Here is a 15,609-nt window from a genome sequence, read left to right as displayed (position 1 = left end):
CTCAATATTATCTCCTGTATTAAAACCCGCAAATACCTTATGAAAGGTTATCCAGCTATTCTAGCCCACGTTAATCTGATTGAATCGAAAGAGAAGCGAATTGAAGATGTACCAGTAGTTAAAGACTTTCCCGATGTGTTTCCCGAAGATCTTCCGGGTATTCCACCTCCTCGACAAGTTGAATTCCAAATTGATTTAACTCCTGGTGCTGCTCCTGTTGCTAAAGCACCATACCGTTTAGCACCTTCTGAAATGAAGGAATTATCCAACCAACTCCAAGAACTATTGGATAAAGGTTTCATTCGTCCAAGCTCGTCCCCTTGGGGAGCTCCTATTCTGTTTGTTAAAAAGAAGGATGGTACATTAAGGATGTGCATTGATTACCGCGAACTTAACAAGCTTACTATCAAGAACCGTTATCCGTTGCCACGTATTGATGATCTATTTGACCAACTTCAAGGGTCAAGTGTTTATTCAAAGATTGATTTAAGATCCGGTTATCACCAACTCAAGGTCAAGGAATCCGATATTCCTAAGACTGCTTTTCGCACTCGTTATGGGCACTATGAATTCTGTGTCATGCCTTTTGGTTTAACTAATGCTCCTGCCGTGTTCATGGACCTCATGAATCGTGTTTGTAAACCGTATCTTGACAAATTTGTCATCGTATTCATTGACGACATCTTGATCTATTCGAAGAATGAGAAAGAGCATGAGCAACATTTGCGCATGATTCTTGAACTCTTACGAAAGGAACAACTTTATGCTAAATTTTCTAAGTGCGAGTTTTGGCTCAAAACCGTACAATTTCTCGGACATGTTGTTGATAGAAACGGAATACATGTCGATCCAGCTAAGATTACTGCTATTCAGAACTGGGAGATACCAAAGACTGCAAAGCATATTCGTCAATTTTTGGGACTTGCCGGTTACTATCGAAGGTTTATAAAAGATTTTTCTCTCATTGCCAAACCTCTTACAAAGCTGACTCAAAAAGGGAAGAAATTTGAGTGGTCCGAAGAACAGGAATCTGCTTTCAAGATTCTGAAGGAGAAGTTGACCACAGCCCCGATTCTTTCTTTACCTGAAGGTACCGACGACTTTGTTGTTTACTGCGATGCCTCAAAGCATGGCTTTGGTTGTGTTTTAATGCAACGAGAGAAGGTTATCGCCTATGCATCTAGACAGTTGAAGAAACATGAAGTAAACTATACCACACATGACCTAGAGTTAGGTGCCGTGGTATTTGCATTAAAGATATGGAGACATTATCTCTATGGTAATCACTTTACGGTGTACACTGACCATAAAAGTCTTCGACACATCTTTGATCAAAAACAGCTGAATATGAGGCAAAGTCGATGGCTCGAGACATTGAACGATTATTATTGTGAGCTGAAATATCATCCTGGCAAGGCGAATGTAGTTGCCGATGCCCTTAGTCGAAAAGACGATATTAAACGTGTTCGTGCTTTAAACCTAAAAATCAAATCGAATCTTATTTCACGAATCTGTGAAGCTCAATTGGAAGCTATTAGACCGACACTTATCGAAGGTGAAGGACCTATTGGTTTTGAGAACCAACTTCAAGTGAAAGCTAATGGTACACGGTACTTTGGCAATAGAATCTGGGTTCCTCGTTTTGGTAATCTTCGCGAACTAGTCTTGGATGAAGCACATAAGACTAGATATTCTATCCATCCCGGTTCCAGTAAGATGTATCACGATGTGAAGGAATTCTACTGGTGGCCTAACATGAAAGCCGATATTGCTACTTATGTTAGTAAGTGTCTCACTTGTTTGAAAGTCAAGGCCGAACATCAAAAGCCTTCTGGTCTATTGACACAACCCGACATTCCGCAGTGGAAGTGGGAAGGTATCACTATGGACTTCGTTACTAAGTTACCTAAGACTTCGAACGGTAACGATACTATTTGGGTCGTAGTTGATCGTCTTACTAAATCTGCACATTTTATACCAATCAAGGAAACCGACAAGATGGAGAGATTAGCACAGCTTTATATTAAAGAAATCGTCTCACGTCATGGTGTTCCTATCTCGATCATTTCTGATCGCGATAGTCGATTTGTTTCTAGATTTTGGAAAACTTTACAATCTGCTCTTGGAACTCAACTCGACATGAGTACAGCTTATCATCCGCAAACCGATGGTCAAAGTGAACGAACCATTCAAACTATGGAGGATATGCTACGTGCTTGTGCAATCGATTTCGGCAAAGGATGGGATAGACATCTACCTTTGGTTGAATTTTCTTATAATAACAGTTATCACTCCAGCATTAAGGCTGCACCTTTTGAAGCTTTATATGGACGGAAGTGTAGATCTCCTTTGTGTTGGGATGAACTTGAGGACAGACATTTAACTGGTCCTGAAATTATTCACGAAACTACCGAAAAGATCGTTCAAATCAAGCAACGTTTAGAAACTGCCCGTAGCCGACAGAAAAGCTATGCCAATAAGAAACGAAAAGACATCGAATACCAAGTTGGAGATAAAGTCATGTTGAAAGTATCCCCTTGGAAAGGTGTTGTCCGCTTCGGTAAGCGAAGTAAACTCAGTCCACGATATGTTGGACCATTCACAATCACTGAAAGAGTCGGTCCCGTGGCATACCGATTAGAACTGCCAACCGAACTTAGTCAAGTACATGATGTGTTTCATGTCTCAAATCTTAAACGGTGTCTTGCCGATGACACACTCGTTATTCCTCTGGATGATGTCCGCATTGATGAGCAAATGCACTTCGTTGAAGAACCTATAGAAATCATGGAAGGAGAGGTCAAACAAACGCGTAAAAGCAATATACCTATCGTTAAAGTCCGGTGGAATTCGCGTAGAGGCCCCGAATATACCTGGGAACGCAAAGACCATATGAAACGGAAATATCCCCATCTCTTCTCAACTGCTGATGCAAACGAGAAAACTACCTAAAAACTTCGGGACGAAGTTTTCAATAACGGGGAGGTACTATAACGACCCTCATTTTTCCATTCTATATTTTTCCAATATTAAATGCCCAAACAATATAATCAAAACTTAATGATTAAACTTTAATCAACAATTGTTAAGTATTAAGAGTTAGAAAACATATTAATTAACTTTGTGCAATAATTGCCAAGTTAATAAAAGATGAAAATAATAAACTGTTAGTCGACACTCACTGCTAATTAAAATTTATGCATTTATGTAATATTATAACTGACAACCTATAAGTAATAAATAAAAATTGACATTTATATAAATAATAAAACAATTGAGAACTAAATATATACAAGTCATGAATTAGTAAAAAGAAAATAATACTTATCATGTAGTAAATGTAAAAAATAATAATAGTAATAATAGTAATAATAATGAGACTAAAGAATCTTAAACAATTACATCCTTATGTTGACTAAAAATTAAAATAATATATATATAAACTAGTACCACCTATTGTTGACTAAAAATTATAAAATAAAATAAAATCATTTATTAGAACATCCTTATGTTGACTAACACTCTAATACTTGCACTATATAAACTCCTAGTTTCTCATTCACAAATCACACCAAAATCCTCTCTCAAAAACAATCTCTCCCTCTCCCTCTCTTGTGGTATTCGGATTTTCAAGCTTGTTCTTCGTGTTCTTCAAGAATCTTCAAGGAGTTCTTCAAGATTTTCAAGGCTTTGATCTTCCATCTTCATCGTGTTCATCTTTTCTTTGTTAATTATCTTGAATCTTCAAAGGTATAACATAAACCCTAAACTATTTACATAAACTTTAATCTTTGTTAATTCATATTCATATTATAAACTTGTTATCCATAAACACACCTAGATTTATATATACATATATACATGTAAAAAAAATATATATATATATTTTTATATATACATATACATATTAAAACCTTAAACCCTAATACTACTTATACTAGTACTTAACATGTATATACTATTACTATTACTAGCACCTATAACCTACTACTTATATTGTAGCACACAAACATTTTGGGATATGTATTAGAGATGTATAGATCTTCGAACTTTCTTGACGAATGGTTTCTACGAGATTCTAGGCAGAGGGTTTGGACTTCCGATTTAAAGGGTCCTATGGCTCAAGCCCCTAGATCTAAATTAGCCATTCGAAGGGAAAGGGGTGATTGGAAGCTTATCTAATACGGCAAGTATCCTAAAATGGAAACACTCATAAAAGTAGAAACTCTCTAGTCATAGAAACTTAGTAAAATAAGAAACTTTCTAAAAATAGAAACTTTATAAAAATAGTAACTTACTAGGAATAGAAACTTAGTAAAACAAACTATACTTAAACACATACTTAAACTTAAACATGGGCAAAACACTTAACTACTCTTAAATGTCAATAGGTTGACTTTCCTGCTCACTCGTTCAACTCTCTATTCTGAGGAATAACTCTCTCTCTACTTACTAAGGTGAATTCATAGCCCCACTCTTTATTGCTAGCAAACTTATTTAACTTTTTGGGGTGAGACACATGCTGCTTTTACTATTTACAATTTAGACACAAGTACCAACTGTTAAAACTATGCTATACCCGGCTATGTCCGACTAAGTCCCTACAGTGATATTTTTAAGTGCTGCGGCATGCTTATTTATTGGGGGTAGGCCTATCGGGAGTAACGTCCCCGATACATTTGACTCAGTCTTTGTATTACTTGATAATGAAATTTAAACCGACAAGGACAGACACAACTTGTCATGGGGCAAACTTGAACGTTTAGTCTAAATATCACGCACTGGCATAACTTTTGGATCTGCGAGATCTACTTTTTGATCCTGCGGGAGATCAACCTTACAAATTAAATCTTGTGGTCTAAAACAAACGGTCAAACTTATTTGTTAAACCTATGAACTTCACTCAACCTTTTGGTTGACACTTTAGCATGTTTTGTCTCAGGTGCTGTTTGATTCAAGCTCTTATACTTACTGCTTATGTGATGTTACTTGGACATAGGATCAAGAGATATCGCATTTATTACTCCTGCATGTGAACATTTCCATTATTGTTATTCCTATCATTGTAACTACGTTTCATTTTCCGCTGCGTGCTCAATAAAGTTTGTTTTATCATTTAGTATTGTTCTCGTATATTATAATATGTTGGTTGATTTGATATTAAGTCACATTTCACCCAGGCCCTAACTGGGGGTGTGACACTACGAATTCAAAATGCCCATAACGCGTTCGAAAAGCCGTTTTCTCTATATCTTCCTCACAGACCCGCATTTGGTGATAGCCGGACCGTAGGTCGATTTTAGAGAAATACGTTGCACCTTGGAGTTGGTCGAACAAATCGTCAATCCTAGGCAATGGATAACGATTCTTGATCGTCACTTTGTTCAACTCCCGATAATCGATGCACATCCTCATACTACTATCCTTTTTCTTCACGAATAAAACCGGAGCGCCCCATGGCGAAGCACTCGGTCGAATAAAACCCTTTTTAAGTAGCTCTTGCGTTTGATTTAACAATTCTTGCATTTCTGTCGGCGCTAAACGATAAGGAGTTTTAGCAATGGGAGTAGCTCCCGGAACCAACTCAATGCGAAATTCAACTTGTCTTTCCGCCGGAACACCCGGTAACTTATCCGGAAAAACGTCTTCAAACTCATTTACCACCGGAATTTCACGAATGGATGGTGGCTCATCTCGAGTATCAACAACATGGGCAAGAAAAGCCATGCCACCACTAACAAGGAAACGACGTGCCCGTGCAAAAGTGCATATAGGCACAAGTCTTCTCCGTTTATCACCGTGAATAATTAACTCTCCCCCACTTGGGGTCTTTACACGAATAAATTTTTCATGGCATGCAATATCGGATCTATTATGATCGAGCCAATCCATACCCACAACGATATCAAAATCACCCAAAGTCATCGGGATGAGATCAATTTTAAAGTTTTCGGCACCAAACACGACATCACAATTTTTACACACATCAACCACTAGCACCGTTTTTCCGTCCGCTATTTCGACTTCTACAGGACGAATTAACTTAGCTAACGGTCTATTAAGTTTAGGCACAAATTTTGGAGACACAAACGACAAATTTGCACCGCTATCAAATAGAATTCTTGCCGGATTAGAGTTAACCATAAAAGTACCTGAGACAACTTCGTTGGATTGCTTGGCTTCATCATTCGTCATCAAATAGTTGCGGCCCCTAGCCGTACCCGCTGCCTTCTCTAGACGCTTAACATTATCGTTTCGCAAATTGGGACACTCCGGCTTCTTATGCCCTTCTTTACCGCAATTAAAACAAGTGAGCTTGTTTCCGGAAGATGGTTTCGGACAATCACGAGCCATATGACCCGGTTGTCCACAATTGTAGCACGAAAAAGAAAAACCACCGGAAGCGCCCTTCTTCACGCTATTGACACTTTCGGAACCCTTCTTGTTCTTGTTCTTCTTGTTTGAAAAGTTAGAATGACTAGAACCTTCAAACTTTCTTTTAGAGAAAGTGAAATCACTTCTCCTTGGAACCTCCGGCTCAAAACCCCGAGCCAATTCAAATAACTCTTCAAAAGATATAGCCGCTCCTCAACTAATCTTACCCTTATACTCATCATTCATGGTACGGTAGAAATCTTTCATTAGCTTGTGATCGTCACCAACATATTCCGGACAAAAACGAGTCTTTGCCAAGAAGGTAGACTTGAGAGTAACCAAGTCCATTGAACCTTGTCGCAAATTGTGCAACTCGTCCCGGATTCTATCAAGATCGGAAGAAGTTCGATATTCTTTGAATAATTCCTTCTTAAACTCTTCCCACGTCAAACTCATACATTGCTCCTCACCATATAAGTTGATTTTATCATCCCACCAAAACTTAGCTTCTTCCCGCAACATACTAGAACCATACCTCGCCTTCTTCTCGGGAGGACATTCCGCGGTACGAAAAGCTCCCTCGATATCGGAAATCCAACATGTGCTTTTCAATGGATGCCGTACCCCATTAAACATCGGGGGTTGAGCATCCTTGAAATTTTTGTAATGGAAGTCCCGCCTTCCATTCCCACCGTTACCATCACCCCCTTCACCACGAGGATGAATGTTTCTAGCTTCTAATGCCTCCTCAATCGCGGCATTCATTCGCTCGTTTATCATTTCGGTTACTTGCCCATCAATCGACTCTTGGAAAACCTTTCGAACATCATCAAGAAAATCCTTTTTTAGCCTTTTAAAGATGGCCTCAACCTTGGTCGTGAGTTCAACGTCCTCACTCGTAGTTCCATCATTGGTGTTGTGTCCATTTCTCATCTTCATTCTATAAAACGAAGTAATTAAGCAACGATACAAAAGGACTTAACACATATGTATATACATATACACCACACTATCCCATCTTGCTCAACAATCATCGTACATCGCTTGTTTGACACGATTTGTACCCGTAACAACGGTAGCTAATCGTTGTTACGCGAGCACATCGTATTAACTCGCTAGTACAACGTCTATCTCACTTGATGATTGCTAAAACAACACAAAACAATTAGTGCAAGGTTAATTCACATAAACACTAGCACTAACAATTCCCGTTCTGACCCAAAGTCCTACAAGTCCCGCATAAAGCACACACACAATAAAGTCTAAGTCTAGGCACCTATCTCAAGTCGCCTAAATCCCTTAGACCATGCTCTGATACCACTTGAAACAACCCAACCCGTAATCCTTACGATAAATTTTTTTTTAATTAATACACATTTACGCGCCAATTAAATATGTAGACCATTCCACAAGCGCCATTTAAAACGTACCACAATTTAAATGTTTACAAGGCACGAAGGCCATTAATTTAGTTCAATACAAGTTTGACCCACTACAAATGATAGTTTATAATCCAAACGACACTTCGAGCATGGTTTGGGACTAAACTATCCAAAACGTTAGTCCAACTTCCAAAAGCTCCAACGAAACATCATCAAAGGACACCTAGTGCCCAATAATCCCTTTTTCCCTATCCGCACCTGCATCTAAAAGGATGAACAACGAGAGGGTAAGCTAAAGCTTAGTGAATGCAATAATTATACACATACATATATAATATACCTACTTGCAAACACTCAAATACACATACCGAAATACATGTTAGCAACACAATTAGCTTATCATCAATACGAGGCTACCAACCTCCAATACCACAAGCTAGCATAACAATCGCATAATTATATATAACTCGAACAACATAATAAGCCTTCACTTACAACACAAATAACCATGGTTAACCAATCGTACAAGGGAATGGCGCCCGCGAAAGGCCATCGAAGTTCACAACATCCATTAGTGTACTTAGCACCTCGTATCACTAACCCCCGGGTGGCATCTTAACACCTCGATACTTCACCCTCGGGTGGCGTCTTAACACCTCGACACTTCACCCTTTATTATGGAGTGACGTCTTAACACCTCGACACTTCACTCCTAGGTGGCATCTTAACACCTCGATGCTTCACCTCGAGTGGCATCTTAACACCTCGATGCTTCACTCGTCACGTGAAATGTGGTGTCTTAGCACCTCGACACTTCACATCTCACGCTACAACCAATAGATACATTATATACCTACACATATAATTATTCCACTCACCTTAACGATTCGGTGACGGTTTTATACTTCCGCAAGCTTTAAATCAAAGTACCTAATATAATAAGTACTTCAATCAATACAATATCTAATTGGACTAAAATACCAACAATTCAGTTATGTGCATTTAATGACTTAATGCATTAAATGCCCCATTTTTACCAAAATCGCCCTTAAGGTTCAAGACTCAACTTCAATCACTAAAGCTAGTGAATTAAAGTCTACAACATAAACTTGGGTATTTCATACCCACTTCACCCAATTAGGTCAACTAGTACTCATTTGACCCATTTTATTACTTAGACTCACAATCGGGTCAAACTTACTCATTAACACTTCTTTCATCAATTTAAAGGTGTATTAATGATCAACAACACCATTTAACACTTACAACCCCAAATCATAAGACCAAACCCTAGATTATGGCTATTTAGGGTTTCCTTTTATCACCTAACCCAAATCCACCCATATTACCCCCAAATGGGTCTTACAAGTTCCCAATGAACCAAACCCTAGCATAAACTAATTAAAACTTAAAACATGGAGTTAGGACTTACCAACACTATCCTATTGTAGCTATGAACAAGGAGAACAACTTTAATTCTTGCTCTAAGGTTTGATTCACAAATCTCCACTCTCAAATCTCACTTGAAATCAAATGGGTTTTTAAGTTTTGAGAGTAAATGGAGAAAGAAAAGGGAAATGAAAATGAATAAAATGGATGAGTGGTGGATAATTAGTGCTCCAATCAGATCTAGACATAAAATGATGATTTTGCCCTTAAACCACTTATTTTAAAAACAAAATCCGGGACCAGTTCACCCAGTGGGTCGCGGCGCGGCCCCAATTGTCGCGGTGCGGCGTTTAACGTATTTTACGAGTTTTCTTAAATCATTCCTGACTCAGATTCTAGTTATTTGTCGCGGCGCGACCCTCTTCTCCGCGGCGCGACATATAAAGGGAAACTCGACCCTTCTTAACATGCCTCCTGACTCTGGTTTGAGTTCAATGTCGCGGCTCAACAAAGGCTTCCGCGGTGCGGCAATGGCCTTCAACTGAGCCATTCGACAGCTTTACACAACTTAACGATTTATCCAACTTGTACACTTCGTTCACGCCTCCTATACACGTCTAAACCTCATCTTTAGTCTCACAAGCCTTAACATGAACAAAGACTCATGCATATAACTATACATGCATATATTCTAAACACATATATATATATATTCATACATACTCGTATATATATATATATATATATATATATATATATATATATAATTATACAATTTCTAACACTTAAGTCTTTTAATCATATAAATGCACAAGTTATAAGTGTACTAAAAATTAAGTTTGTACCTTTAAATGTGTACGGGAAAAACGGGATATTACATTTAAGGCCTATTATTTCACTCACAATGTAATTATGTATAATGCATATAGTTTTGAATCTAATGTCACTTCATTTAATACGCTTATTAAATTATTAATATGCGCCGCTAGATGGAGTAACATTTGGCGGCACATAACTTTAGGTTTCAGATTGTACATAAATTATCAAGATCACCCTAAAACGGCCTAACGAGCAAGACTCTTTGAACGTGCTCACCATTAGAGATCTTCTAGATTTCAAAAATAAATCTTTCGCTAAAAATTCGCACCACGCACCAAACACCACCGACGGTGCGTGGTGCTTGGTGTTTTGTGTCTTCGGCCAAAATGTTAGATCTATCGTATCTTTTGACTCGTAGCTTCGATTTTGTCACCATTTTTTTTGAAATCGTGGATTTTTTCGAATCTATCCGTTGGTAATCCTAAATATTTTTCAAAACGAGACCTCGAAAACCTTCAATTTTTTGCTTTTTTTGTTTTGTTTTGACGCTCTTTTGATCATTTTGAATTTCTATCATATTATTCCTTTTGTATATGCATGACTTCGCATAGTACGTGTTGTTTTAAGGCCTATTAATTTTCTCACATTGTAATTATCTATAACGCATATAATTTTAAATCTATTATCACTTCATTAAACACCTTTTTTAAATCATTAATATGCGCCGCCAAATAGAGACCTTTGGTTTCAGATTGTTCAGAAATTCTATAGATCACCCTATAACGACCCAAAAATCAAGATTCTCGGAAAGTGTCTAGCCATTCGAGGTCGTCACGATGCCGAAAAAAGTTATTTTACTCATTTTTAATTTTCTTTTTAAAACGTTTACAATTATAGTATTTTTACTTTTGTGTATGCATGACCTAGCATGATATATATAGTTTTAAGGCCTATTATTTCACGCACAATGTAATAATGTATAACGCATATAATTTTGAATTTAATGTCACTTCATTAAACACGTTTTTTAAATCGTTAATATGCGCCGCCAAATGGAGTAACATTTGGCGGCGCGTAACCTTTGGTTTCATATTTTTCAGAAATTCTCGAGATCACCCTAAAACTACCCGAATATCAAGACTCTAGGAAAGTGTGCCATTCGAGGTCGTCAGGATGCCGAAAATAAACATTTTACTCATTTTTAATGTTCTTTTTTTAAATGCTTACAATATATATCGTATTATTACTTTTGTGTATGCATGACCTAGCATGATATATATTGTTTTAAGGCCTATTATTTCACTCACAATGTAATTATGTATAACGCATATAGTTTTGAATCAAATGTCACTTCATTAAACACGCTTTTTAAATCATTAATATGCACCGCCAGATGGAGTAATATTTGGCGGCGCATAACCTTAGGTTTCCGATTGTACAGAAATTCCCAAGATCACCCTAAAACGGCCTAACGAGCAAGAATCTTTGAACGTGCTCACCATTAGAGGTAGTCTAGGTTTCAAAAAATACATCTTTAGTCACAAATTCGCACCACACACCAAACACTGCTGACGGTGCGTGGTGCTTGGTGTTTTGTGCCTTTCGCTAAAATGTTAGAGCTATTGTATCTTTTGACTCATAGCTCCGATTTAGTTACCGTATTTTTTGAAATCGTGTATTTTTTTGAGATCTATTCATTGGCAAACTGCAGTAGGCGGTTTGTCCCAAATATTCTTCGAAAAAAGACCTTGAAAACCTTACATTTTACATTTTTTCTATTTTGACGCTCTTTTGACCATTTTGAATTTTTATCATATTATTCCTTTTGTGTATGCATGACTTAGCATGGTGCATGTTATTTTAAGGCCTATTATTTCTCTCACATTGTAATTATATATAACGCATATAATTTTGAATCTATTGTTACTTCATTAAACACGCTTTTTAAATCATTAATATGCGCCGCCAAATGGAGTTACATTTGGCGGCGCGTAACCTTTTGTTTCAGATTGTTCAGAAATTCTCTAGATCGCCATAAAACGACCCTAAAATCATGACTCTCAGAAAGTGTCTACATTTGTGGTCGTCAGGATGCCCAAAAAACACATTTCACTCATTTTTAATGTTCTTTTTTAAACGTTTACAATATATATCGTATTATTACTTTTGTGTATGCATGACCTAGCATGATATTAATAGTTTTAAGGCCTATTATTTCACTCACAATGTAATTATGTATAACACATATAAATTTTGAATCTAATGTCACTTCATTAAACACGCTTTTTAAATCGTTAATATGCGCCGCCAAATGGAGTAACATTTGGCAGCGCATAACCTTTTGTTTCAGATTTTTCAAAAATTCTCGAGATCACCCTAAAATGACCCAAAAATCAAGACTCTCGAAAAGTGTCTAACCATTTGAGGTCGTCAGGATGCCCAAAAAAGACATTTTACTCATTTTTAATGTTCTTTTTAAGACGTTTACAATATATATCGTATTATTACTTTTGTGTATGCATAACCTAGCATGATATATATAGTTTTAAGGCCTATTATTTCACTCACAATGTAATTATGTAAAACGCATATAGTTTTGAATCTAATGTCACTTCATTAAACACACTTTTTAAATCATTAATATGCGCCGCCAGATGGAGTAACATTTGGCGGCATATAACCTTAGGTTTCAGATTGTATAGAAATTTTCAAGATCACCCTAAAACGGCCTAACAAGCAAGACGCTTTGAACGTGCTCACCATTAGAGGTCGTATAGATTTCAAAAAATACATCCTTCGTCGCAAATTCGCACAACACACCAAACACCATCGACGGTGCGTGGTGCTTGGTGTTTTGTGTCTTTGGCCAAAATGTTAGATCTATCGTATCTTTTGACTCACAGATCTAATTTAGTCACCGTTTTTTTTAAATCGTGTATTTTTTCGAGATCTATCCGTTGGAAAACTGTCGTAGGCGGTTTGTTTCAAATATTTTTAGAAACGAGACCTCGAAAACTTTCAATTTTGCATTTTTGACACTACAAGAAAAATGACTTTATAGGACCCCCAAAATGGTCCTAAAAAGCCCATTCTTAGGACCTTTGTCCTGATAGGATCCTCAAACCAGTGGACGTATAGGTGGGCGTCATATTAACCAAAAAGGGTCCTAACAGCCATATGACCGTTTTCATGAGTCCTATGAACAACATAGAAAGGGTTCTTATAGAGTAACATATTAGGACCCTTGATGTGATGACCCGGAAAATTTCGACTTATTTAAACCAATTCTCTATATGATTTAATATTTTCGACATGATAAGCAATGAATTTTGACAAGTTTTAAAACTTTTAAAAATGATTTTTTTTTTATATAACGGTTGACCACCCTGTTTGTCCAACGATTCACGAACGTCATAACATGTATTATATACATATTTTAAATATAAGAGTTTTCGATATATACGGAATCATGCGAATAATATTTATATATGAAATGATTAAAAATTTACTATTAAACGATGCTATTTCAAATTAAAAATTTTACGTATTAAGTCATTTTATTTTTATGATATAATTTTTGTAATTTTTTTTAAGAAACGAAGTTAAATTAATAATGTACAATTTGTAAAGCACAACGTACAACGTGTAGCTTAAATAGTTGAATTTAAATTAATTCATTTACTATTCACATGAAAACGACATGATAGAAATTATTAATTATAAGTTACATAGAATACCCCTGAAGTATTTAATAAATACGACTTTTTAAAATTTTAATATTCATTTACGTAATATTTAAATATGTCGATGAAGATAAAAACAAACGAATGTGACCTGTAAAAAGGGACCATGCGATCGCATGGTTTCCCCTCACAACTTCCATGCGATCGCATGGCTAAGGGGGACAGGCCAAAGTCTATAAATTTCGACGTTTTGGTTCATTTGTAGCACATTTCCTCTTCTGATAATATATTACTCCGTATTTATGTTATTTAATTATTATTATAATTATTATTATTATTATTATTATTATTATTATTATTAAGATTAATATTATTATTAATCTTAATATTATTAGTAGTATTATTATTAATTAGTATTATATATAAAATACTACGACGAGGTCATGAGCGTGTTACTTTCAAAATGGGTTTTCAAGCGGGATAGAGCTAAGGAAAATATGGGTTATTACTAAGGAGGTTATGGGTATTGTTCGAGGGTTTTGCTCGTGAGTCAAACTAGTGTTTATCATCTCTGTTGCGTCTACATACTTTCCTACAATATTGAATCTCAATATTGATACGTAAGCACTCATATTTTATCTTTTATATATTAATTGTGTATCCATGTCTAGTGCTCGAGTATATATATTTATACATGCTTGTATGCTAAATTTCATCGCTAAACAGTTTATAATGAATCACGAATTAAATACATATATTATTGGTAAAAAAAAGTATATAATATGCATGTTTTTGGAAAGCTGGCGAAAAATAAATGACTTTTCATTTAGATATCGAATAGTTTTGATGAACGGATTAAAAGATATGATCAACTGAATTATGATTGACGATAATTGGAATTGCTTTTGAATCTGCAACTAAGATTTAAACAACCTGTTTACAAGATTGATAAAATGGATTTTTAAATGTTACCAGCCGAGTAAATGAATCCTTATATAAGGTACGTCTCGTTTGTTGAACTATTGTTAAAATTGACTTTTTGAAACAACATTGGATAACTTTTGTATGACGATATCGAGCATTAGGATTGTGATACACTATGACCTGACCTAGCTTGATAGACATTTATTGACCAACATATGTTCTCTAGATTGAGATCTACGGTTATTTGGTAATCCGAGTTTCGATCACATTTTGGTGAACGACTTTATATGCTGCTAAGGTGAGTTTCATTTGCTCCCTTTTTAATTGCTTTTGCAATCTATATTTTTGGGCTGAGAATACATGCAATTTATTTTAAACGCAATGGATACAAGTACATACTAAATTCTACACTGAGTTCAAACCGAAAATCCCTTAGCTTTGGTAACTAGTAACTGCCAGTTATAAGAACTGGTGGGCGCGAGTAGTAGTATATGGATCCATAGGGCTTGACATCCCCGTCCGAGCTATAGCACTAGCCTTTTAACGGACGTATGCTATTTGAGAAGCGTACACGTTGGTTTGCGTGCATTTTTAAGATGATTATACAAAGGGTACAAATTATATATACGTTAAGTTTATTTACCAGGGTGCTCAATTTCGTAGAATATTTTGATAAACGTTTCTGGATGAAACAACTGAAATCTTGTGATCCACCTTTATATACAGATTATACGAAATATTAAAACTATGAACTCACCAACCTTTGTGTTGACACTTGTTAGCATGTTTATTCTCAGGTTTTCTAGAAGTCTTCCGCTGTTTGCTTAGATGTTAGACAAGCTATGTGCATGGAGTCTTACATGACATATTTTTCAAGGAAAAGTTGCATTCACCAAATCATCACCATGTATCTTATTTTGACTGCATTGTCAACGAAAGTACTGTTGTAAACTATTATTTATGGTGATTGTCTATATGTAGAAATCATCAGATGTCGAAAACCTTTGATTTAAATATTCATTTATAGTGTGCCTTTT

Source organism: Rutidosis leptorrhynchoides, chromosome 10 (assembly GCF_046630445.1).
Source record: "Rutidosis leptorrhynchoides isolate AG116_Rl617_1_P2 chromosome 10, CSIRO_AGI_Rlap_v1, whole genome shotgun sequence".
Taxonomy (NCBI): Eukaryota; Viridiplantae; Streptophyta; class Magnoliopsida; order Asterales; family Asteraceae; genus Rutidosis; species Rutidosis leptorrhynchoides.
Note: the sequence above shows the minus strand (reverse complement) of the source record.